Here is a 24,998-nt window from a genome sequence, read left to right on the forward strand (position 1 = left end):
TGTTTCTTAGTTGAAGCTCTTTCCTGAATGACAATCCTCGTTTTTCCACTTCTTGTAAGTTGCTCGTATAATGACACCACAGTTGTTGAAGCTGTGAATATTTAGGTCCCCACATAAGATCACGTTCAAGTTGGAGTTATTAATAATTGCATCATCAACCTCCTCCAGCAACTGGTCAAGAAAGTCTTTAGCCGCTGGATCCTTGCAGTTCCAATACAAATTGAACAGGAGAATTGACCTTATTGTGTCATCCTCCCCAGTTTGATAGTCCAGCAAGAGAACTTGAATTAATGGTGAAATGTTTTTTGACCATACTACTCTTAAACAACAGCTCTGTTTGATTGCAGTCAGTAGGCCCGCTATCGGCCTACCCTTTGGGCCCTTTGTAGCCGGATTCAGGAGGACTACAAACCCCTCAAATGTTGGTTGAACACGCAGCCATGTCTCCTGGAGACAGATAACATCGAAGTCTCTAAGACGAATACTACCTTCTCCCAACAAATGTTTAAACCCCTGCGTGTTCCAGCAGCCCAAAGGAACATAGGGCGGGGGTTTATTGTTTCCTGGGCCCTGGCTTTATGATCTTCGAGACAATGTGCTAGCCAGCCAGTCCCAGTTGTTCCCATCCTTAGTGTTCATGGGCCCCCGTGGCACACCCACTGCGCTCTTTGGCGATTTGGAGTTGTTAATCGTAATTCTCAACTTTTCATGGGTTTCACTCAGCCTTTCATCATGTAGAGTTTTATTTACACTCAGAGGCCAATTTCCTGCGCCGTTGCCAGTCTTCCCACTCCCCAGTCTTGAATTTTTGCTAATAGGTTGACAATCATTGGCCGGCAAATAAGCCTGCTGTTTCTCCTCTTCTCTTCTTTCATGGTATGAGGTTGGTATGGCCTTGAGAGAAAACCCCCTGTTTTTTAACAGGCCAGTGTTTTGCATTAATAGGGTTTTCACTTCCGTAGATGCAAGATGCAGTAAAACATTGTCATAATTTGAGTCATCCAGAAATTCTACTAGTAGGAGATCCTTAGTGCCAAACCCAAAAAGTACATTAAATGCTATGAAAGAGCCTCAATATATTAGCTCTATTTAAAACCAGGTTGTCTTGAATGCTAAGGGTTCCACTTAACACCAGGCAAGTGGGAACTGATGTTATCACCTTTACGGCTCTGTTCTCAAATTTTCTGTCGTCCATAGTTTGATTCCTATTTCGCCATTTTAATTGTTTATCAGTTGCCTGCTATTTTGTTCGAACTCCGTGAATCTGCTCCCCACCAATGGTGGGTTCTCCTCTCTAAAGAATTGGCTTCTCTGAACTCTGGATACAACTCTTGTTTTAAAACGGGGAGTTGCAGGCGAGGTCAATGGCAGTTTTTGTTGATCCTCGCAATTAGAATCACATGATGTCTCATCGTCGATACCCTCAAAGTTGATTGCTTCCCGTAGAATGCTAGGAGAGAATGCCCAGGCATTGTTGGTTATAAGTGCCTTAAAGTGGTCTTCCAAGGAGGTGTGGATCTCGAGGACCTCATCCCAATCAGCAGAGTACACCGAGTGATTCATCAGGTCCTCCATATCTGTAGAGTTTCAGGCATTTTTTGGCCTTGTTATGTTATTTGAATCAGTTGGGTTCCTTCTAGTTTCGTGTGTAGATTCAACAGACTCCACGCTTGTAAAATAATCTTCATTTGGATTTGAGTTTCCTGGTGTCTGGGTCCCCTCTTGCCAGTTCCCTTGTTAGTGGGCCAAGTCCTTAAAGTTCTTTATAACAGGACGAGGGCCTTGTTTGGTTTTCCCAATTGTTTTGGCAAAATTCACATGTTTGGTTAGTTTGTTGGGCAGGAGGCATTTCTTTCCCGAGCCAGACTTCCCTGTAAGGCTGTTTCCCATGCCCCCACCATTTAAAAAGATGTCGTAAGTTTTCGAAAGTGCCGAGGACACTGCTGCAGCTGGAACACTCATCTCAATGGTTTCGGATGACAAGTTGTTGTCTATGACACCCTTGCTCTCCTTTGGGTTCTTGAGATTCCTCTCGAGGTTGCCGATCCCTCCATGTTGTCTCTTGGAATAGATCTGCTTCGAGGGCCCAGGGACCTGGTTGTCCACCACTCCGACAAGTTTCCTTTCTCCTGGAGGAGGCATGAAGACCTCTGGATGTTTACTCCTACATGTAGTATTGTTGGTTGATTTTAGGCTCAATTTATTACCTTCCCCGGAGAGTTTGTCAGTACCATCGAGATAGTGCACTACTATAATGGAGCTCAAGGCTGGGATTGGCAAGAATGTTATAGCACCCAGGTTTATTTCCGATACACCCAAGCTTACAGGGATGCTTCTCTGGGCTGTATCAAAAATCGTACCATTTTGAATTGAGCAGATATAGATAGTCTCCTTTTTTCCTTGTCTTTGATCAAGGGATCCAGAAAAGACTTCAAAAAGTTAGTAGTATGTTCTTCCTGCTTATGTTTTTTTTCAGGTAGGGCAGAAATGAACCCTTCCACAAAAATCATTTTGGAGTGGAGCATTGCAATCAAGGTGGATTGATCTTTTAGTTGATCAGCAATGCTTTCATACAATTTCATAAAAGGACTCATGGTGACAGAAAATGCTGCAATCATATTCGCATCAAAGGATATCCTTGTAGATGACTTTTCCTCCACCTGAGCAGCAACCATGTCCAATAATAGGTCTTCGTCTGATATAGACGCATTTGACCTCAAGTCCGCCTCAGTCGCTGTGGATAGCCTACGACGCTTGCTGGGGCAGCTAGTCCCCAGTAGAGGCTGAAGATCTGAAGGCCTTCCTTGTTTTTCTGTAGATTTGATTGTCTTCCTCACACTGGGCTGAATTTCCTCATCTTCGCAGTTATTCACTCTCTTGTCTGGTCGAGGTGGAGAGGTTAGAGTGATTGGTTTATCAGTGGCGAGAGCCGGTTCCTCCTCACCAAGAGGCCCTAGGTTCAATTTACCCAAATTTGTATCTCCATAGTTGGTAATAACGTGTTGGGTAATCGAAATTTTGTCTATTTTTACCAGGTAGAGCTTCTTGTTTTTTCTGATGACCTGAAGCACCCCTCCTTTTACTTGAGCCAAATAACCCAACAGTAGGTTGCTTATGGGTAGTAGTTCTCAGGAAGATGCCACTTGACATATGTCGTGGATTCCCAAAATGGGAGCCAAAACTTAATCTACTAGGTTTCCAAACTGAGCGATTTGAGGTGTGTCTGTATGAGTTATTGAACGTTTTCTGTACCTTGGGCTCTGGTAAGGCAGAGGGTGAAGCTGTTTCACAAGGCAATTCTGCCATTTGCAGCTCATCATCCTCATCTGTAGTAATAGTAATAACCTTGTTGGTTAGAGGTAGGCCCATGCTGTTGAAGTTTTTAAGGGTCAAGGGACAACTGTCTGGAGTCTCAGATGACTCTATGGTAGGTGCCTCAGGAACATATTCGGCATTAATACGAGTATCAATGTGAGCATCTTGGAGTAATTCTGACCCTGTGTCATTTAGAATGATATTTGCCTCAGGCATTTGGCCAGGCTCAGGGTCAAGATCCCTCACAGAATCCAACAAGTTCAGGGCAGATTCTTTTGTTTGCCCTATATCCACTCGTGCCTCTAGTGGATAGTTTGGTGTCAACTCCATGTCAAGTCTACTGGGAATCCCCACTCTCAAGGTTTTGTCTGTACTTGGGGCCTCAGTTGCCATGATTTTCCCGAATTCTCCAAATAAGCACAGGAAGAAGCGGTTTGGCTAAGCCTGGTAGCCAAACAGAAAGGCCTCGTATAGGGGTAATTATAGACGGTACAATGCTTAAATAGATGTAAATGTAGATCGAATATGTGCTCTGGTCCAGATCAAAGGATTAACTCCCACAGTCTCCCGACCAGGTGCAGAGCTTAAGTTACCAAGCTATTCTATCTGTTCTAGATATGTCTACCCAAGCAGACAACTTTATCCTTAAAGCTGAATTAATTATGGCCCCCACTCCGCATAAGGGTGAGTTGTCAATTTTAATGTGGAGGTGGCTTGCTTGGGAGCTTTGTTGCTGTATGTATAGCTGTATGTATAGCTATTAGCTATAGCTATTTAGCTATTGTCAGCTATTGGCTGTTAATTAGTACTTAGTACTTAGTGCTTGATGCCCTGTAGGGGAGCCCTGAGAACAAGAACAAGAGCCTTACCCCTTTAATGCCTGGCAGGTGCCAAGTGCCGGATGCCGGGTGCCTCACTCCCCCTCTGGCCCCCCACGGGCTGCTGGACTGCGGAGGAGCAAGTACGGGCGAGCGGGCAGGCGAGCGGGCAAGCGGGTGAGCAGGGTTTGCGAGCGAGGTTTACTTCAGGCATCAGGCTGCACGCTTCCCGCTTTCCGCTTCCGCTTCCTTCAGACCTCAGGTCAGCAACCGGTAAAAGCAACCCGCTCTCTTGATGAGGCTCGATGAGGCTCTCAAAGGAAAAAGCTAGAGGAAAGAACCTCTCAGCATAGGAAAACGTAGGGTGTACATGAAAGTGAATCAAGCCGACAGAGGTGCTTACAAGCCTTGCCCCACAGTTATCTGTTACTTGCCACGGTACTTCGGCCTCGGTGGATTAACTTGCTCAAAATTAATACTTTTACCGAATTAAAAAGACTTGATCACATTTTCCTGCAAAAATAAGAAACCCAGAGTCTCACGTAAAATAATGTAATAAAATACTCTCCCTGAAAGATTACGTGAATGTTCAGAAATATATTGGTGCCCAACTGCAGATTTTTAATGAATGGACAAAACGTTGTTCTGACATGCAGTGGTAAGAGATAAAAAGTGCAGCGATAGGAGTGACAGTAAACCTGGAATTTGTATCTCCTAAAATCAATAAAATTATTGTTTTTTTAGTTGCGGTTCAGAGGAGCCTCACACACTTTCCTTCTCCCTACACTTCCTTTCACAGAAATCTGGATTTCTTTGCAGACCTGGAAAATGCTATGTTTTCTAGCTGGAGGGAAGGGTGTTTCCATAGGACCCATACCTGTTCACAGAGGTAGCTGACTTTGGGGGCTGGAAGTGAATAGGATGGAATATTTACAGCTGAGACACTCGGTCCTGCAGAAGGGAGTCAAAAATTGAGCTGCTCACTATCTAACACAAACGATCATTGAAAGGTTTCATGGAAAATAAGGGTCTAATTCTCTTGCTCTCTACAAAGTTTAAGGGGCTTCCAGTTCTACAGGTTAATAGATGTACCAAAACAAGAGAATTGAAGACTTGACCGCAGAGCTTTCTGAGGCAGATTGGTATGTGGTTGCTAAAATGTCCACCGCCTGTGTACAGCACAAAGAACAGGTTTACAAGCTATTACATGAATGGTATTTTCTGATATATTACATACTAAGTAGGTTACATTATACACCAGCAAAGTTACAACTTTTTCAACCAGATTATTAGGGTCTATGCTCGAGGTGTGTATGCAATGAAGCTAATTATGTACACATGTTGTAGCATTGTCAACTACTGCAAGAGTAAGGTTTGCCATTGTCTTGTGACCATAAGTGGACTCGAATTTTCCCCAACGGCATTGGGTTGTCTGGTTGGTGAAGTTGGTAAGCTGCCTATTTTGTCACATAGATTCCTCAATCTGAGTCTCTTACTAGCTAAAAGGTGCATCCAATGAAAAAAAGTTGTAACATTGTGTCCTAACAAAGAGACAATGGTGTGGGAAATGCTGTGGGTGAATAATAATGAGGAATTGCAGGTTACTTTTTGTACAACAGTATCTAGAGCTAACGGCATATGTGCTGATTATTTCGCTTACTTATTAGCCAGAAGATCTGACAATGGGAGAACACAAACATTGATTACTATACATGTGTATAGAAGTGTAGTGTATTCAAACTACTAGTGGGCTTTCATTATAATGGACCCAAAGGACACTGATCATGCATGTCAATTAAATTCTACTTTTTGTATTATTTTCAATATTTAATTAAGTGTATAAATAAATAGAGAATACATCCTATGAGAAACGAATTACCAGCCCAATACTGGAGAAATTGTGGAAATAGGTTCATTTTCTCAAGTGTGGTGTCCAGTGCTGAAAACCTTTTGGCAGGATGTTCTGCATGCAAGCATGGGAGTGATAGATAAAGAGTTCCCTCGGGCCCATGGGATGTATTGTTGGACAGCCACATAGGAGGAGTGTGCCCCCAATGGACTCCTGTCGGGAAAGTGAGTACTTGCCTGCTCAATGAAGTCCAGCTAGCGATAGGTTCACATTGAAAAAGGGTGAAATCGTAACATGAGGTATTTGGCCCAACAGTCTGACACATTGTGGCTTACATGTGGAATTCCTAGATCTCACTTAAAAACAACCTCTAATCTCTCTAAATATGGAGCAGACAATGTGTTAGTTTGTTCCTTATACAATTCCACACTGTTCCACCAATCTGCACCAAATTTAACAGTTGCTTGTTAGGCCCCTCTGGACATTACTGACTAAATGTCATTTGGGCACTCCAGTCTTTTCCCTGGATTTCAGCCCCATCACCCATGAGGCCGCTGCCTGAAATTGGTGAAACATCAGAAGGACCAGACAGAGCTCATCTTAAGCAGCTCGATGAAAGAAACAGAACTCAATGAAAACCACTGTGTCAAGGCCCTAGTATGCACTGTTTCCAAGATATTTGCACCATGCCAGGGTGAGGCGACAGGTTGGGAGAGCGCACAGAAGGTCCCAGTATGCTGCAGCACACCAACTCTTGCATCCCCGTCATGTCTGCTCTGGGGTATGTTAGCCAGCCACACAGGCCCATTCTGAGTGCAGTTTACTCCAGAGTGCAAAAGCACATTAAGCAATAATCGACTCAGAACAGCGACCTACAGGATCATTGCTTTTCAACAACTGATGAGTGTTGTAAGGGTGCAGAAGTAAGACTCTAACACAGAGGGGTCACAGTGGTTGATAGAGACATGTATTCAAGTGGAAAAACAAAAAGAAAATTCTATCTTGCCCTAGCTCTAAGAGGGGTTCCCTGCCTCAACCAAAATAATGTCACAGTCAGGATGTCCAAAGCAAAAGTCCAAACTTCTATGTCAGAATCATATCTCTGTCCCTCACACTGTGTGCTAAACTAAATAAACAAAATATACCTTCCTGCTCCAGGGGCATGTCTCCTTTACCCTGGACAAAAGGCAGTTCTTGGTTTGACAGTTCTCAAAGTTCAATCTCCACTGTTAGAGAAATGACTCCTTCCCCCAGCCTTCCTCAGGCTTCTGGTACAGTGTATCAACTGTTGGGGAAATGTCTCTCTTCCCCAGCTCTCCTCAGACATATGACACAGTTCAACAATTGGTGGGGGAGTGTCTCCCTTCCCCAACCTTACTTTCTCTGGCTTCTCTTCTGACTCTGGGGGTCCCAGACCCTGGGTGGCAAACCTGGTTCCTTTACCTACTAGGTATTGTGGGATGTCTTAACCCACTGGTCCAAGCCCTGCAGCATTACTGTGCATTGCTCGCAGCAGAACCATCATCATGGCCACCAGAAAGCATGCTGCTCACTAGAAATCACCAGAAAGTGTGCAGTGAAAATCTGAAAAATAAGCCAACATCTACATTTGCCTATGTCAGAGGTAACACAGGAGACCACTGCCAAAACCCATCATTTGGCTGCCCACAGAGAAAAATCATTGCAAAAGAAACAGAGCTGTTTGAAAAATCTGTTTTTATTTGCTGTCAAATTTTGCAAAAATCATGGCTCACAAAACCACCCAAAAAGATCCAACCTGCTTGTTGGGTGGTCAACATCATTCTACTGCAAGAATCTACATAAATATAAGGTCCACAGAAGTATGTGTTATCTGAACAAAGTCTACTTTTGAGGATTGCTTGCTGGAAGAAATCTGTCAAAAATGGGTGTAATTTTTTTTTTTATTAATAGACTTTTAGTTTTGTAAAAGAAAACAAACTTTTTGTCAATCACGTTCCCGCTCCCCAACCAACATCATTACATATTTTTACTTTTCACATTTTGTAGTGTTCCATTTAATTTCATTACACTAAAATTATGCAGATGTGGGCTGGTCTATCCATCTGTGGTAGCATTCTTAGAGTGAAGGACCAGGTTTATGGTGGTTGTATCAATAGCATATCCATGAAGTTTATCACGTTACAAGTTAGCTGCACATTTCTTCCCGTGATCAAATAGGACCACCATTCCACCATATTGCCGTTTTTAGGGGCATAACTTTCCAGGTGTAGGGTGCGCTGGTCATTAATCTGTGAACATTCAGTTATTAGATGTTTAATGGATTCCGGTTTCTGCTTGCAAAAGCGGCAGTTTTCATCCTTAATCATGGGATCTTTTATTCTCCTCATGCGCAGCTTTGTATTGTGCAGGTTGAGGCGTAACCGTAAAAATTGATTTCGGTGGTAGCTTGACAGAAATTTAGCCAGATAGTTTGGTAAAGTGCCTCTTTTTTGTTCACACAGACCAAGGTCAATTCCAGAGGATAACGCAGATCGTCTTTCCGCATTCTTAATCCACTTTGATTGCATAAATTTTATTTTTGCCAGTTTTGGTGTCTGTAGGACCAGCGACATTTTTATATTTGTGTCTTCCAGAATATCTAATAGGTTCTCTTCCCATCTGCCTAGCAGAGAGGTGGATGTATCATTATTCTTATTGGCCAAGATTGAGTATGCCTTTGTCTGTGGGAATAGTCTCATTTTCCTTAGCAATAGTATAGATTTGCATAATACTGTTGAATGCAAGGAATCTAGGCCCAATTCGTGTCTCAAGGCCACCATTGAGACACATTGGGGCAGCTGGAGGACTTTACGCCAAAAGCAGCCCTCTACTTGAGCCCAGATACAAGCGCTGATGTTCCACCCTGTTTCACTGCTGAAACAAATAGCTGGTGTCACTTTTTGCAAGTAAAAAGTCGTCACCAGTTGAAGTGAAAAATTCCCATAGATTGTATGTAGTTTGCGCCCTTGTAATGCGAACATTCGCATACGCGAGATGATTTCATTTGTCCAACTCCATTCTCTAATTGATATATTGAATGAGATGCCCAGGTATCGAATCACATCAGTTCTTAGCAATATCTCCTTGTCAATTTTCCAGTTGAACCTCGCTTTTCTTGAATTAGTGTTAGTTCTGAAGGCCATCACCTGGGATTTGTTCACGTTTATCATTAAGTGGTTTGCTATTAGGTAGGACTGTAATGCTACCAGTGATCTTTGTAGGCCTATTTCAGTGCTGTCAAGCAACACTATGTCATCCGCATAAATTATATGCGTTACATGTGTGCCGTTGATTTTCGGGGGAAAACACCTTGTTAGTGAAAAGGCTGCAGGCAAATCCGAAATGAAAAGTTTGAACAGCAACGCAGCAAGAGGGCAACCTTGCTTTACCCCCTTTGTAGTTGCTATTTCGTCAGTTAAGTCCCCTTCTGCATTTAGGCGCACACGAATACTGGTTTTGGCATGTAATGCCATCAGTTGGGCCAGTAGATCATTTGGACATCCCCACGTTTTTAGTTTTTGCCACAGAAGATTGCGGTTTATGCAATCAAAAGCTTGTTTTAGGTCAATGAACGCTAAGAACAACCATTTTTTTATGTTTTAAAGCGTCTAATTTTGCCAAGTTTAGTAATAGCAGATTAAGTTCCACGCCGACCCCTTTGGTGAACCCAGTTTGTCTCACGTCGTAGATCCCATTTGTTTCGGCCCATCTAGCAATTTTCGTTAGAAGGAATGTAGCAAAGATCTTCCCCATAGTGTCTAACAACACTATGGGTCGATAATTTGCTGGATCTTCTTTGTTTCCTTTTTTGAACACCGGGACAATTATTGCTTTTGCCCAGGTATCAGGGATTTTTGATGTTTGGGCTATTTGATCGAACAGGACCTGGGTGTAATACCGTTACTCACCTCTATCAGAAACCAGTGATTTAAAACCATTTTGTGTAAAGTTGTAGATTGAGCTCAAACTATGCCAAAGAAAGACTTGCTATCAGAAGCTTAAGAGGTGGATACAATTCAAAACTATATTCTGAAAAGCCTTGAAGTAAGAAATTGTTTGATGTATTTGTGAAAAATGTGAGTTATATTTAAAGGCAAGACAAATTTTAGACATTGGGTTTAGGAGTTAAAGTTTCCCACACTGTGCTTGAAACAAATTCCACACCTCCTCCCTGAACAAAGGAAACTTTCCCCTGCCCTTGGCTAAGAAATTGACAGGCTGTTGTGAGAAGAAACTAGGAGGGGCACCCTGGCCTGTTGCTCTGAGTGCAGACAAAAGAGTCCTTGGGCTGAATAGGAATGCTAATTCGGGTGTGACTGAAAACAAACTGCTGGCAGGAAGGACATGTGACCCTCTGAGTCAGCCCAGCTCTGGAGGCGGACCAGACTGAAATGTGGATTTAACATTGGATTCAATATATGTTTTAGAAAAATGCTTATAACAAATTGCACTGAACTGACAAAAATGTGAAACTTTGAGATTGTTCAAATGAAAAATGTGCTCACAGTTTCACAGTTCCAGCTAAGCTGGAATCCGTGCGATGTTCTGAGACTAAACCCCAGAATTTATTCATATTATTCATATTGTAGCTATTGTGTTTATGCTAGGAACATGAAACATTATAGAAATGTGCCCAGATGGAGTGTGCAGACATGTATAAAAGTGGGTGCAGAATTAATATTGAGAAACCCACCAAAAGCGCAAAACAGTTGTCATTTCTGAACCAAAGCTCTTAGGAAGATGAGAGTTGAACAGAAATGTACCTTAATTAATCTGTGATGTGTATATGTAATATTAACAATTTGTGCCTATTGTAAATATGTTTTTATGGAAAATAAGATATACTGTACAGAGACAAAGGGGAGGGTTTTTCCCCGAAGCCATAGACATGACACATGATGACACAGGATGACACACTGCTCCTTTCTCCAATCAGGGGACAGGGAATTCTATGACCTATCAGATCCTTAGAGGGTTGGGCATAGAGAATCAGCCTCCGCACCCACTTTGGGAATACATAAATAGGGACTGCTGAGGACAGGCAGGACACACACTTTTCCACTCATCAACCGATTTCTTGGTGAAGCACCCTGCAGGAAGATCTAGGCTCCAGAACTTAGAATCCAGACTCCAGACATAGAACCCAACTCTAGAACCATTCTCTAGAACTTTGAAGCAGAGATGCCTAACCCAAGAAGCTGAACCCTTTTTCAGCAGGCTTCAGAATCTTTTGCAACCTGATTCTAACCCCTAAACCTCCAAGGGGCATCTCAAAATCCAACAGCCTGGCTGAGCTGTTTTGCTATTCTAGCTAAGAACCCTGTGCTAGAACCCAGATCCAGACCCAGAGAGCAGAGCTGTATCCAGAACCCGTCAGATCCAGACAAGAGTGTCATGCAGAGAGCAGAACCCAGTGCCTGAGACCTGTCCGGTGGCGAGATAATCCCAGCCAAACCCTTGACCAGATGTTTGAAGGGGCCCCCTCCATCCCAAAGCCTTAGGAGTGAGTATCTAGTCTAGAACTGTCATATCTTAGTTTAAAGTAATCCTATTCCATCCATTTCAACCTATTCAGAACTGCATTATAGAATCTTGTGTCCATCCTGAATTCTTCTCATTATATTGTCTGTGATAATTGTAGCGATAATCATCTATGTGCTGATAATTTTTCAAGTGTCGACGTACAACAATCAGAGCGGAAGGCGCCCTGTTTCTGGTGGTTGTCCCGTTGGGTATCCTGTAGTTTCATAGCCCTTAGTATAAGCCCATATTGATTCCTAATCTTTAAAGCGCAATCTTTCATTTTGAAATCTTGACTTTATTTCTGAAAAATGTACTTTGACAGAAACCTCTGTAACTTTTGAACCGCACGTCCCAGAACCGAAATTTGTCATTTTGAAGCTAAGATCCTAAGCTTTCTAACGAACCTAAAACGACATTCCAATTCCTTATAGTTTTTCCGTAATTGCAATGTGGTTACATTTTAACACTTGTCAAAATAGCTGTTTCTTGTTTTCAACTGCTGAAATTCGTTTTCAATCTGATAATCATTCAGGAATCATTGCTAGTGTTGACCTGAGCCAATCCAAAGTAACTCTCACTTATCCTGAATCTCATTTAGTGAATTAAAATCATTTTAGCATGTTTCCCATTCATTGCAAACCACATTCAAAAGTGATTGACCTGTTTTAAAATCATACCTGTTCTTTCTAAGCTTGCTGGGGGAACTGGGATTGAACTGGGATTGAACTGGGATTGATTTGGGATTGAACTGCATTATTGATTGTATTCCTGAACCTGTGTGCCCTCATTTCCATCTCTTCATATTGAATAGAGGGGTGGAGTGAGTAGTCACTGGGGAAAGAGTGATCATATTGTCTTTTGATTGAAACTATATCAAGTTTATTTCTGTGTTGCATTCTTTCCCATCATTGCATTTCCTTGAACCATACTAAGTATTCCCTGCTACCTTATCCTTCTATTCCTACTCCTAACTGATTAAAGATATTGTTGATATTGTAATATTACCCATTTCTGATCACCGTTCGTATTCATAAGTGTACTATTCAGATATTATTCTATTCATAAAAGTGTGATATGTATATTGCTCAATTCTTCAAATAAATCTTTTAATTTGAAAAACAAACCTACATCTTGGCTCAGTGAGGTCGGGAGCTTCAAAGAGAGGGGCGTTATATAAGGGTTCATCATCCAGATTTAAAGAACTTTGACACAAAAATATATAAATAAGGGTTTCCATTGGGCATCCCATACTAGGCATTGACTTATTTGGAATGCTGGATTGAAGTCAGTTTCAGTATTTAGATGAAGAAGAGTGATTTGGATGCTTCTCCAAACCATGGTAGGTCCCTGACCCGGGTTGGCATGCCTGGTACCCTTCTACCAGGCACTGAGGTGAAGAAGAGTGATTTGGATGCTTCCCAAAACTGTAGTGGTTCCTTGACCCTGGTTGTCAGACCTGAATTCCATACCTTCTACCAGGCACCTATTCTCAAACACAGACTTGGTTTACTCGCCTGACAAGTTCTGTGTTTATATATATTCTTTGCAGTGAATCCACCTAAAAAAAAGGAGTGTCCCTCAAGAGGGTAAGACTATAATAACGAAGGCGGATCTACCAACACTATCACTCTCATGTTCCTACAGGAGGAGGGTATCAGTACCTCCGACTCGTCGATCATCAATCCGGAAGATCTTGAAGTGAACACAGAGTGGTATAAAAGTAGCAAATTAAGAACGAAATCTAAGTTTAATCCTCCGATCATGACAGGCAGTAATATTGAAACGTTCCAAGATCTGGTCATAAAGGATCTCAAAAAGATCAGAGGGAGAGAGGCTAAAACTTTAAAATCCAATATGACCCTCTCTTTCAACAAGATCCTCAAGGAACTAAGTTGTTTATCTGACTGCATCATCAAAGCATCAGACAAGGGCCAGAACATTGTATTGATGGACAGAACGCAGTACATTAAAGAAGCCAATAGACAATTGAATGATCATTCCTGTTATGAGAAACTTCTGGGAAATCCCATTGTGGACCTAGAATTGAAAGTACAAGTATTCATTGATGTATGGACAGAGAAAGGTATGTTAGAGGATCAAGAGGTTAGATTTCTCTACAAACAACCTAGTTTCATCCCTACCATTTACTTTCTTCCGAAAGTCCACAAATGTAAGAAAAAACCTCCGGGAAGACCAATTGTTACTCTCTCAGGATCACTCTTGGAAAATATGTCCAAGTATATCGACAAGACACTATTCCCTTTTGTACTATCTCTACCCTCGTATTTAAGGGATACTAAGGACTTTCTATTGAAAATTAATGAATTACCATGCGAATCTGATTACATCCTGGCCACTATGGACGTGGTATCATTATATACTTCAATAAGACATGAGCAAGGTCTAAGAGCATGTGCCCATTACCTGAACACAAAATCGCTGAACTACACCAGACATTCTGAGATGGTACTTAAACTGATCGATCTGTGCCTCAAGAATAATATTTTTCTGTTTGATCAAAAATATTACAGGCAGATACAGGGCACAGCGATGGGTACCACGTTTGCCCCCACCTACGCGAACTTAACCATGGGCTACTGGGAAAAGTATGAGGCTTTTAAAGAACAATATGAAAAATACACACAAAAAGTGATCATGTGGTACAGGTACATTGATGACCTTTTCATCATTTGGAAGGGAACATCAGCAGAATGGATGGAGTATGTCAAGCTGTTGAATAATAACGAGTTCAATCTTCAGTTTACTGAGACACATAGCCCAGAAAAAGTTGTATATCTCGATCTTACTGTGTTCATTGAAGAGGGAAAAATTAAGAGTGAACTGTTCCGAAAACCCACAGGTGTAAACATGCCTTTGCATGCCAATAGTGCCCACTGCAAGAATCTGGTTTGGAGTATTCCTTATGGAGAGTTTGTTCGCTTAAGAAGAAACTGCACCAAAATTGAGACCTATGACAGAGAAAGTAAAATTACCGCTTGGGGATTCAGCAAACAGAAATATCCTAAAAGAGTTATTGAACGTGCGTATTTGAGAGCACGACAACGGGAGAGGATGTCATCACTAATAGAACCAAATGCTGATCATTAGCTTCTGACGGAGAGAGACAAAGTATGGCTGGTACTAACTTATGGTCAAATTGCCAAGACGATTAAAACCATTGTGAAAAAGTATTGGCATGTACTAACCACTGATAAAGATCTACAAGGCACACTTGGACCATATCCGAATGTTTCCTTTCGGAAATGTATATCCATTAAGGACTCTCTTGTGAGCAGCTACATGGCACCCGAACCCAAGAAGAATCCATCTACTTGGCTAACACAAAGAAAAGAAGTTTTTTTTAAATGCGCCAAGTGTAAAATCTGCAAATATGCGGACGAATGCACTACATATGTCCATCCCATTCTGAAAACCAGTCTACCCATCACGGAAAAAATCACCTGTGATTCTGAATATATTGTTTACGTTCTGAAATGTACCTGTTGTAAATGGTATGTAGGTTGTACCAAATGCAGATTAAAACTGAGGATCTTACAACATACCAGGGCAATCGAGAACAGAGACTTTACCTATCCTATAGCCAAACACTTTTGGGAAACACACGGGGGGAAGCTATGCGACTTCTCTTTCTTTGGGTTGAAACAAGTTAATATTGGCCCGAGAGGTGGCAATAGAGAAAAACTGCTTAGACAACATGAGACCCGGTGTATTATAGACTTCGAGAGCAAGACCCCTTTGGGACATAACATAGACGAGAAATTATACACCTTTTTGGGAGAATGAGCAGAATGTGTGCCATTAGAAAGATAGATCTATTAGCCACTCATTTTTTAGACCTATATATTCCACACAGCCTGTCCCCATCCCATTATGCCACTAATCCTCAATGTGGACAAATTGAGGCAACCTAGTCAATTGCCTAACCATGTTATTTATGTACGCGAATGTAAATTGATGTCTCTCTTTCCAACTCTTTTACAACGAGTCAACTATAAGAGTTAGACATTCATGTATTATACCCACTAGTTTATACTGTGATCAACTGTCTCTTACCGTTTTGGATTATGAATTGTAATGCTCATTTTTTAATACCTCCGTACAAACGTTTTGGTTTGTCGGAAGGCTTTTTAATATTCTTGATCCATGGCAAACATTAGAGATTCTGGTCAGCAGAGCATTACTAGAAGGACTGTAGGATTGCATTCCGTAGAAGATGTCTTTTATAGAAAAATAGAAATGTATTCTGTCTGATTTCACATGGAGATCTGGTCGAATTTGCCTACTAGGTTCTACATGCTGGACGTGCTGCCTATTTTCCATCTTTCTAGGGGTGTGAAATTGGATGCACATAGTTGGGCTAACTTAGAGAGCGGTCAGAAGGCTGGGTGCCTAACGGGCAACATAGTTGGTCCCTCTTTTGATGTATGAAGATTCATTATAAACAAGGGTATCACACACTATGTGAGTATTTTTGTGCGGTCCCCCGTTTTTGTATGACATTCCCGTTCTTCACGAAATCTAGTACATAAGTATTGACTCTATCTTAAAAGACTCGGATAATCGGGGCACTAAGCCTAGGATTCCTGTCTATAACACTGCATAATGCAATTTAAATGAGGGCAACTATAATCGACATTGCTTATCCCATAGAACAATGAGCAACAGGGATTATGGGTTGTAAATCCACTGTACACAGTATTCTATAAATTTCATTGAAATCATTAAGTGACTTGTATTGGCACAACGATGGGAATGCGTGAGAATTTTACGACCAATCCACATGGAACATACACAGGCTGTTGTTTTACTATGGACCCTAGAGAACAGGGCAGTACTCTTTCTATGACTAATGACCAGAATCAAAGAGTGTAAATGTATGCTGTGGCCAGGGGGGAACCATGTGATCAAGCTACAGGAAGTAGCGAAACGCGTCGCCCCGTTGTTGGCCTCCATTGTTATGATGCCGGGCGGGGGTTGCTAACCCTTGATTTTAACATTTTTTGTAACTGTGTATTAATTTTGTGAACTAAAGGACATTTTTGCATTGTAATTACGGATGGTTTGCAACCCGTTCTTCGCAAGGAGAAACCCTATATGCCTACCCGTTGCACTCCCACCCTGTGTAGTGCGGCTCACTTCTTCGACAAGAGGGCTCTCTTGACGGAATGCAAACTGATATATATATATATATATATATATATATATATATTGCCTTCACAGTTCTCTTTACAGTCTCTTATTTTCATATGCAGACTTATTTTCTTCTCCTGCAAAGTACTGTGTTCACAGGAATCGCTCTCACAGCTTTCTTCACACCCTCTTTTGATATTTGACAACCCTGGATCACCTGTTCTCCTGTAACAAAAAAGCTTAGGTAACTTTGTCACGTGATATGTCCTTCTCCTATAAGGGTCCCAGACTCTACTCTCTTCCTTAAAATGTCTTAATGATATTCTCGTTAATATCCCACAGCGGTTATCTTCTTCCATCCACTTTCCATGCACTCTTGCCTTTAGGGCTCCTTGTACCCTTTGAGGATCCCCAACCACATGCTCTGCCATCCAAATACCTTCAGGGTCTTGGCTGCAGCCCTTTAGTCGGTCATGGATTTCCCTGTGTTTCTCTCCTGCTTTCTGATGCTCTGCGGCTCATTATGGCATGCTGCAGTGGCTCTGGGGCTTCTGACCCTGATCGGTGGGTCTCTCTCTGCCAGACCGCTTGGTCCCGCAGTGCTGCAATGCTGGCATTCTCTCCAGCCAGCCTTTCGGTTCTCTGTCTCTTTGCATGTCCCTGGGACACCTTGCCTCTTGCCTTCCAGCCTTTTGGTTTCCCCCTTCAGATCTCTGCAGCGAGTGTCTGCCACACTCTTGGTTCCTCCAGGGAGGATCTGCCTCTCAGGTGAGACCATTGTCAGTTTCTATTTCGGTTTCCAGTACAGTCTCAGTTGGAAACTAGACCGTTCACGCAAGTTCCTCTGATTGATCCCTGCAGATCTGCACCTCTTCCTCGTCACAATTTCTTGGCTTGGATCTTCATGATAGCCATCCCTATTCTTACTCATCTCAGTCCTTTCTACTTCTTGCATGATATAGTAGTATATGGGAAAGGAGTGTAGAGGTGGAGAGAATGGGGTTGCGTTCTGCCACAATAGGCTTCACTGGTTCCATAGTAGGTTTCCCCTCCCATGAGATCTTCCCGCTGTGTACCACCCCCAGAGGGACTATCGGGTAGCGGCCTCACCTCCCTGCTCTCATGGAAAAGGGCTCCCCCTACGGAAACAGTGATGGCGTCCTGGGATTCATCACAGAGTGCTATCATGTCTGTCTACAGACCCCGTGGGGAGTATTTGTACTTTTTACTAATGGATTGTATGGCCCTGGGGAATAAAAGAACTCACATGCTCAACACACCTCATAATAGCTCTCAACCTTTTATGACCCCAGGGCTGGTGAAAACAGCCAATTATGTTTTAGGCGGGTAAGAGCCCATTGAAGTGTATGGGCATGCAAAGTGCTTGGAGGGTGAGTGCACTGATTCCACAGCATGTGACAACAGCCAAAACCGTATGAATTGAGAGAGATGCCTCAGAGCATTTTAAGAATTTGGAACATAAATTGCCTGCCTTGGCAGTAAGGTTCAGAGCTTGGTGCACCACGGTACTGACTACAATCTGCAGAGTAGCAGTTTTTGTCTGTGGTGAGCCGTGGGTGGAGGGGGAGGTTTAGATGGGAAGAGTTTACTTTAGCAGCAGAATGTGCAGGTCTTATTATGCTGTATTGATTCACTTGTTCCTATTGAAGTGAGCTGGTTTACGATTCAAAAAAGATTTGTTTAATTTAAAAAACTGGAAATTGCGTTAAGCAGGGTTTTTTACTTCTATTTCACCAGGGGCATAATTAGGAAATACATCATTATTTTCATCCAATTGAAAAATCTGTAATTTTGCCCATTTGCCTGAGCAGAATTCAAATTTCACACACCCTTTTAAATGGCGTGCAGTTTTCATTTATGTAGGTTAGTGTGGTCTGATTTTTATTGAAGCAGAAAAGTGGTTGAAACGTTTGCAGAAGGCTTTTTTTGGTCCACCATATTAACAAAAAATTACCAAATGACAGAATCATAACGGACTTCTGGGATAGTGCACACCTGGTTAACTGTACGGTCTCTTGATTCAGTAAATAACAAGTGGCATTACTACCCTCGTTTTACAGACCTCAAATGGGTGGCAGGCTCAGCCAACCTCGCTGGGATGTGACTGCTTGACTCGCATGTCGATTGGTGGGCGATAAGTCCTCTGAGCTAGACCACTCCTCATTAGAAGTTGGGCGGTGCAGTAAAATCCAGCAGTAATACTGTAGACCGCCACATTACCCCATCGTGCAACTATGGGACTGGCGGTAAATTGGAGGATTCACTTCCAGCTATGAGCTGGAGGTGAATCTGCCACCTTGCCACCAGATTTCGGTGGAATTATTGCTGCAGTAATTCTGCCGAAATCTCCCATGGAGTCCTATGGATTCCAATTAAATGAGGACTAACACCAACACCACCACTTGTAATCCACTGGTGATAACCCCGGACAAAGTGGTGGTAACGTTATTACAGGTCGGTCGTATCTTGGCAGCTTTACCGCCAAGATACCACAGAACTCGTAATGAGCCCATATGAGTGTGACCTACCGAGTGCACCATAAAACAGGGTCCTCTTATTTAGGGCCTTCTGCACACTTTAGATTAAAACCGAAATTGCAGAATCTGACGTTTTCAGGTCTATGAGTTTTGATATATTGGCCCTCATTCCGAGAATGATGGTAACCATCGCGCTATTTGCGCCATGGCTGCCTCCAATTCCGGGTCCGGCAACGGTCTGGTTGAATGGGGACTTACCGGGTCATTCTGACCATGAAGGACCCAGTATGTCCCCATTCACCAAAGCATTCCCCATTCCCATTTAAGCCCCCATAGGGCTCAATGGGAATGGGGAAGGCGCTAATAACGGACCCGCGAATAGCAGGCCCGTTATTAGCGCCCTGGTCCCCTAGCCGGACCCATAAAGGATATGTGGTCAGACCACACATCCTTTACGGTTCCCGCTAAGGGACCTCGGAATTGGGCGGTAGGGGATTACCGGCACCGGTCTCCTTACCGGTGCCCGGTATTCCTTACCGCCCACCTCGGAATGAGGCCCATTGTGCATTAGGAATCTGAAATACTTAACAATATCATTTTGCTCTGTGCTCTGAACACACCTGCAATCACAAGATCGCACCAATGGTTCATTCATGACCCTCCTCTGAACAGGGGGAATTGGCTCATAGGGAGATCACTACATTTGGTACAGCACTGGGGTACAAAATGTAAAGCCACCACCGAGCTCCTAGATGCAAATCAAGTGATGCGCTTGTTTCTGCACTCAAGCTAAAGGTAATTAATGAATGCGCCGAAAGCAACCCTCCTGCTCACTCTGGACGCAGCATGAAAAGAAATCCGAGACCTCTCTGTGACCCGGCAGGAAGCATCTTAAAGCAAGAGCTCCACAGCAAAGACAGAAGTGGACGCCTCATTAACGCTTCCAATCTGCCTGCACACGGAAACATGGAGTGACCGCAGAGTGCTCTTATTGCAGTGCTGACCAAACACAAAATGCATGCAAAGCTACCCAAGTAAAGCAAACAAGCATTGACAAAAGCCAGTAGATTAGGTTGTTGCATGGTGCAAATATGTACTGAGTTCCTGCACACAGACACATCTTAGGCAGATGGAGAATAAAAAAGGGAATGAAGACATAGAGAAAGAGGGTGCAGTGGAGGTGGATGAACGAATATGAATGTGAAGATGGATTCATGAATGAGCGAGAGGGAGGATGTATGATGGATGGCTGGGTGTAGGTATGAAACTATAGGGATGGATTGTTTTTTTCTTTTAAATTAAATCCATTTTACCATCTTTGAAGGGAAGGGAGGCTGACTCTAGAGGCCCGTGCAATTGCTCAAGTGAGTAAGAGTTGTTGGTGCAAATGCCTATGTGTAAAAACTTAAAATAAGAAGATATTACCAATATATTATGTAATAGCACACATTCAAAATAAAAATATTGTAAATATTTTTTTCTGTTTGTTTTTGTCTGTATGCAATTGAAAAACAACAAAAATACTCCAGCTTCAAAGACCTTATAACAATGCCCCAATACAAGAAAGACAGACAGTCCGTCAATATGAGGATACTGGTAGGCCGCCGGTAGCACCAGTGGCCTACCGGCATCCTCCGCTTACCGTTTCCCGTGCCCGATTTCCCAGTATTAGCGGGATATTACAGGCGACAGCAAAATGGGAAGTTCCCATTCCCAATGGACTCCATGGGAATGGGAATACTGAAGCACCGGCACCATTGTGGTGCCGGTGCTTCAGGCCTGCCGGTTGTTCACAGCCCCTACCGGAAAACACGGACTGAGCCGGTCCAGGAAAGGTGCCGGTAAAGTTGTTACCAGAACCTTCTTTCGAGACCGGCTCACTTGTAATGAGGGCCAAGGAGGGAAAACAGCAAGAAGGAAATAAAATACCAGGCCATTGTCAAACCACAACAATTTTCCCCCTCAATCTCGCAACACTGCAGGACCATCACTTACGCCCATTGAATAAGTAAACACCATTTCCAAAAATCAGACCCTAGACCTATGACATCACGTCACATCTCTCCACTTATAAACCATCAAGATCTGTAACAGAAGGCATGGTAAGAAGAGAGGGCCCAGCAAGCGGCGCTAGTAGAACCTTCACATGCCCGCTGAATAGACAGCTGCCCTTAACCAAACATTGCATCACCAAATACTCCCCAGAAAACGGAACTCAAGAAATAAAACGTGATATGTCCTTCTCCTAGAAGGTTCCCAGACTCTACTCTCTTCCTTAAAATGTCTTAATGATATTCTCGTTAATATCCCACAGCGGTTATCTTCTTCCATCCACTTTCCATGCACTCTTGCCTTTAGGGCTCCTTGTACCCTTTGAGGATCCCCAACCACATGCTCTGCCATCCAAATACCTTCTGGGTCTTGGCTGCAGCCCTTTAGTCGGTCATAGATTTCCCTGTGTTTCTCTATTGCTTTCTGATGCTCTGCGGCTCATTATGGCATGCTGCAGTGGCTCTGGGGCTTCTGACCCTGATCGGTGGGTCTCTCTCTGCCAGACCGCTTGGTCCCGCAGTGCTGCAATGCTGGCATTCTCTCCAGCCAGCCTTTCGGTTCTCTGTCTCTTTGCATTTCCCTGGGACACCTTGCCTCTTGCCTTCCAGCCTTTTGGTTTCCCCCTTCAGATCTCTGCAGCGAGTGTCTGCCACACTCTTGGTTCCTCCAGGGAGGATCTGCCTCTCAGGTGAGACCATTGTCAGTTTCTATTTCGGTTTCCAGTACAGTCTCAGTTGGAAACTAGACCGTTCACGCAAGTTCCTCTGATTGATCCCTGCAGATCTGCACCTCTTCCTCGTCACAATTTCTTGGCTTGGATCTTCATGATAGCCATCCCTATTCTTACTCATCTCAGTCCTTTCTACTTCTTGCATGATATAGTAGTATATGGGAAAGGAGTGTAGAGGTGGAGAGAATGGGGTTGCGTTCTGCCACAATAGGCGTCACTGGTTCCATAGTAGGTTTCCCCTCCCATGAGATATTCCCGCTGAGTACCACCCCCAGAGGGACTATCGGGTAGCGGCCTCACCTCCCTGCTCTCATGGAAAAGGGCTCCCCCTACGGAAACAGTGATGACGTCCTGGGATTCATCACAGAGTGCTATCATGTCTGTCTACAGACCCTGTGGGGAGTATTTGTACTTTTTACTAATGGATTGTATGGCCCTGGGGAATAAAAGAACTCACATGCTCAACACACCTCATAATAGCTCTCAACCTTTTATGACGCCAGGGCTGGTGAAAACAGCCAATTATGTTTTAGGCGGGTAAGAGCCCATTGAAGTGTATGGGCATGCAAAGTGCTTGGAGGGTGAGTGCACTGATTCCACAGCGTGTGACAACAGCCAAAACCGTATGAATTGAGAGAGATGCCTCAGAGCATTTTAAGAATTTGGAACATAAATTGCCCGTCTTGGCAATAAGGTTCAGAGCTTGTGCACCACGGTACTGACTACAATCTGCAGAGTAGCAGTTTTTGTCTGTGGTGAGCCGTGGGTGGAGGGGGAGGTTTAGATGGGAAGAGTTTACTTTAGCAGCAGAATGTGCAGGTCTTATTATGCTGTATTGATTCACTTGTTCGTATTGAAGTGAGCTGGTTTACGATTCAAAAAAGATTTGTTTAATTTAAAAAACTGGAAATTTCGTTAAGCAGGGTTTTTTACTTCTATTTCACCAGGGGCATAATTAGTAAATAAATCATTATTTTCATCCAATTGAAAAATCTGTGATTTTGCCCATTTGCCTGAGCAGAATTCAAATTTCACACACCCTTTTAAATAGCGTGCAGTTTTCATTTATGTAGGTTAGTGTGGTCTGATCTTTATTGAAGCAGAAAAGTGGTTGAAACGTTTGCAGAAGGCTTTTTTTGGTCCACCATATTAACAAAAAATTACCAAATGACAGAATCATAACTGACTTCTGGGTTAGTGCACACCTGGTTAACTGTACGGTCTCTTGATTCAGTAAATAACAAGTGGCATTACTACCATCGTTTTACAGACCTCAAATGGGTGGCAGGCTCAGCCAACCTAGCTGGGATGTGAATGCTTGACTCGCATGTCGATTGGTGGGCGATAAGTCCTCTGAGCTAGATCACTCCTCATTAGAAGTTGGGCGGTGCAGTAAAATCCAGCAGTAATACCGTAGACCGCCACATTACCCCACTGTGCAACTATGGGTCTGGCGGTAAGTTGGAGGATTCACTTCCAGCTATGAGCTGGAGGTAAATCTGCCACCTTTCCACCAGATTTCGGTGGAATTATTGCTGCAGTAATTCTGCCGAAATCTCCCATGGAGTCCTATGGATTCCAATTAAATGAGGACTAACACCAACACCACCACTTGTAACAAAATGGTGATAACCCCTGACAAAGTGGTGGTAACGTTATTACAGGTCGGTCGTATCTTGGCAGCTTTACCGCCAAGATACCACCGAACTCGTAATGAGCCCATATGAGTATGACCTACCGAGTGCACCATAAAACAGGGTCCTCTTGTTTAGGGCCTTCTGCACACTTTAGATTAAAACCGAAATTGCAGAATCTGGCGTTTTCAGGTCTATGGGTTTTGATATATTGGCCCTCATTCCGAGAATGGAGGTAACCATGGCGCTATTTGCGCCATGGCTGCCTCCAATTCCGGGTCCGGCAACGGTCTGGTTGAATGGGGACTTATCGGGTCATTCTGACCATGGAGGACCCAGTATGTCCCCATTCACCAAAGCATCCCCCATTCCCATTTAAGCCCCCATAGGGCTCAATGGGAATGGGGAAGGCGCTAATAACGGGCCCGCGAATAGCAGGCCCGTTATTAGCGCCCTGGTCCCTTAGTGGGACCCGTAAAGGATGTGTGGTCAGACCACACATCCTTTACGGTTCCCGCTAAGGGACCTCGGAATTGGGCGGTAAGGGATTACTGGCACCGGTCTCCTTACCGGTGCCCGGTATCCCTTACCGCCCACCTCGGAATGAGGCCCATTGTGCATTATGAATCTGAAATAATTAATAATATCATTTTCCTCTGTGCTCTGAACACACCTGCAATCACAAGATCGCACCAATGGTTCATTCATGACCCTCCTCTGAACAGGGGGAATTGGCTCATAGGGAGATCACTACATTTGGTACAGCACTGGGGTACAAAATGTAAAGCCACCACCGAGCTCCTAGATGCAAATCAAGTGATGCGCTTGTTTCTGCACTCAAGCTAAAGGTAATTAATGAATGCGCCGAAAGCAACCCTCCTGCTCACTCTGGACGCAGCATGAAAAGAAATCCGAGACCTCTCTGTGACCCGGCAGGAAGCATCTTAAAGCAAGAGCTCCACAGCAAAGACAGAAGTGGACGCCTCATTAACGCTTCCAATCTGCCTGCACATGGAAACATGGAGTGACCGCAGAGTGCTCTTATTGCAGCGCTGACCAAACACAAAATGCATGCAAAGCTACCCAAGTAAAGCAAACAAGCATTGACAAAAGCCAGTAGATTAGGTTGTTGCATGGTGCAAATATGTACTGAGTTCCTGCACACAGACACATCTTAGGCAGATGGAGAATAAAAAAGGGAATGAAGACATAGAGAAAGAGGGTGCAGTGGAGGTGGATGAACGAATATGAATGTGAAGATGGATTCATGAATGAGCGAGAGGGAGGATGTATGATGGATGGCTGGGTGTAGGTATGAAACTATAGGGATGGATTGTTTTTTTCTTTTAAATTAAATCCATTTTACCATCTTTGAAGGGAAGGGAGGCTGACTCTAGAGGCCCGTGC

This window comes from Ambystoma mexicanum, chromosome 11, assembly GCF_040938575.1.
Source record: "Ambystoma mexicanum isolate Mex_15411 chromosome 11, UKY_AmexF1_1, whole genome shotgun sequence".
In the NCBI taxonomy this organism is placed as follows: domain Eukaryota; kingdom Metazoa; phylum Chordata; class Amphibia; order Caudata; family Ambystomatidae; genus Ambystoma; species Ambystoma mexicanum.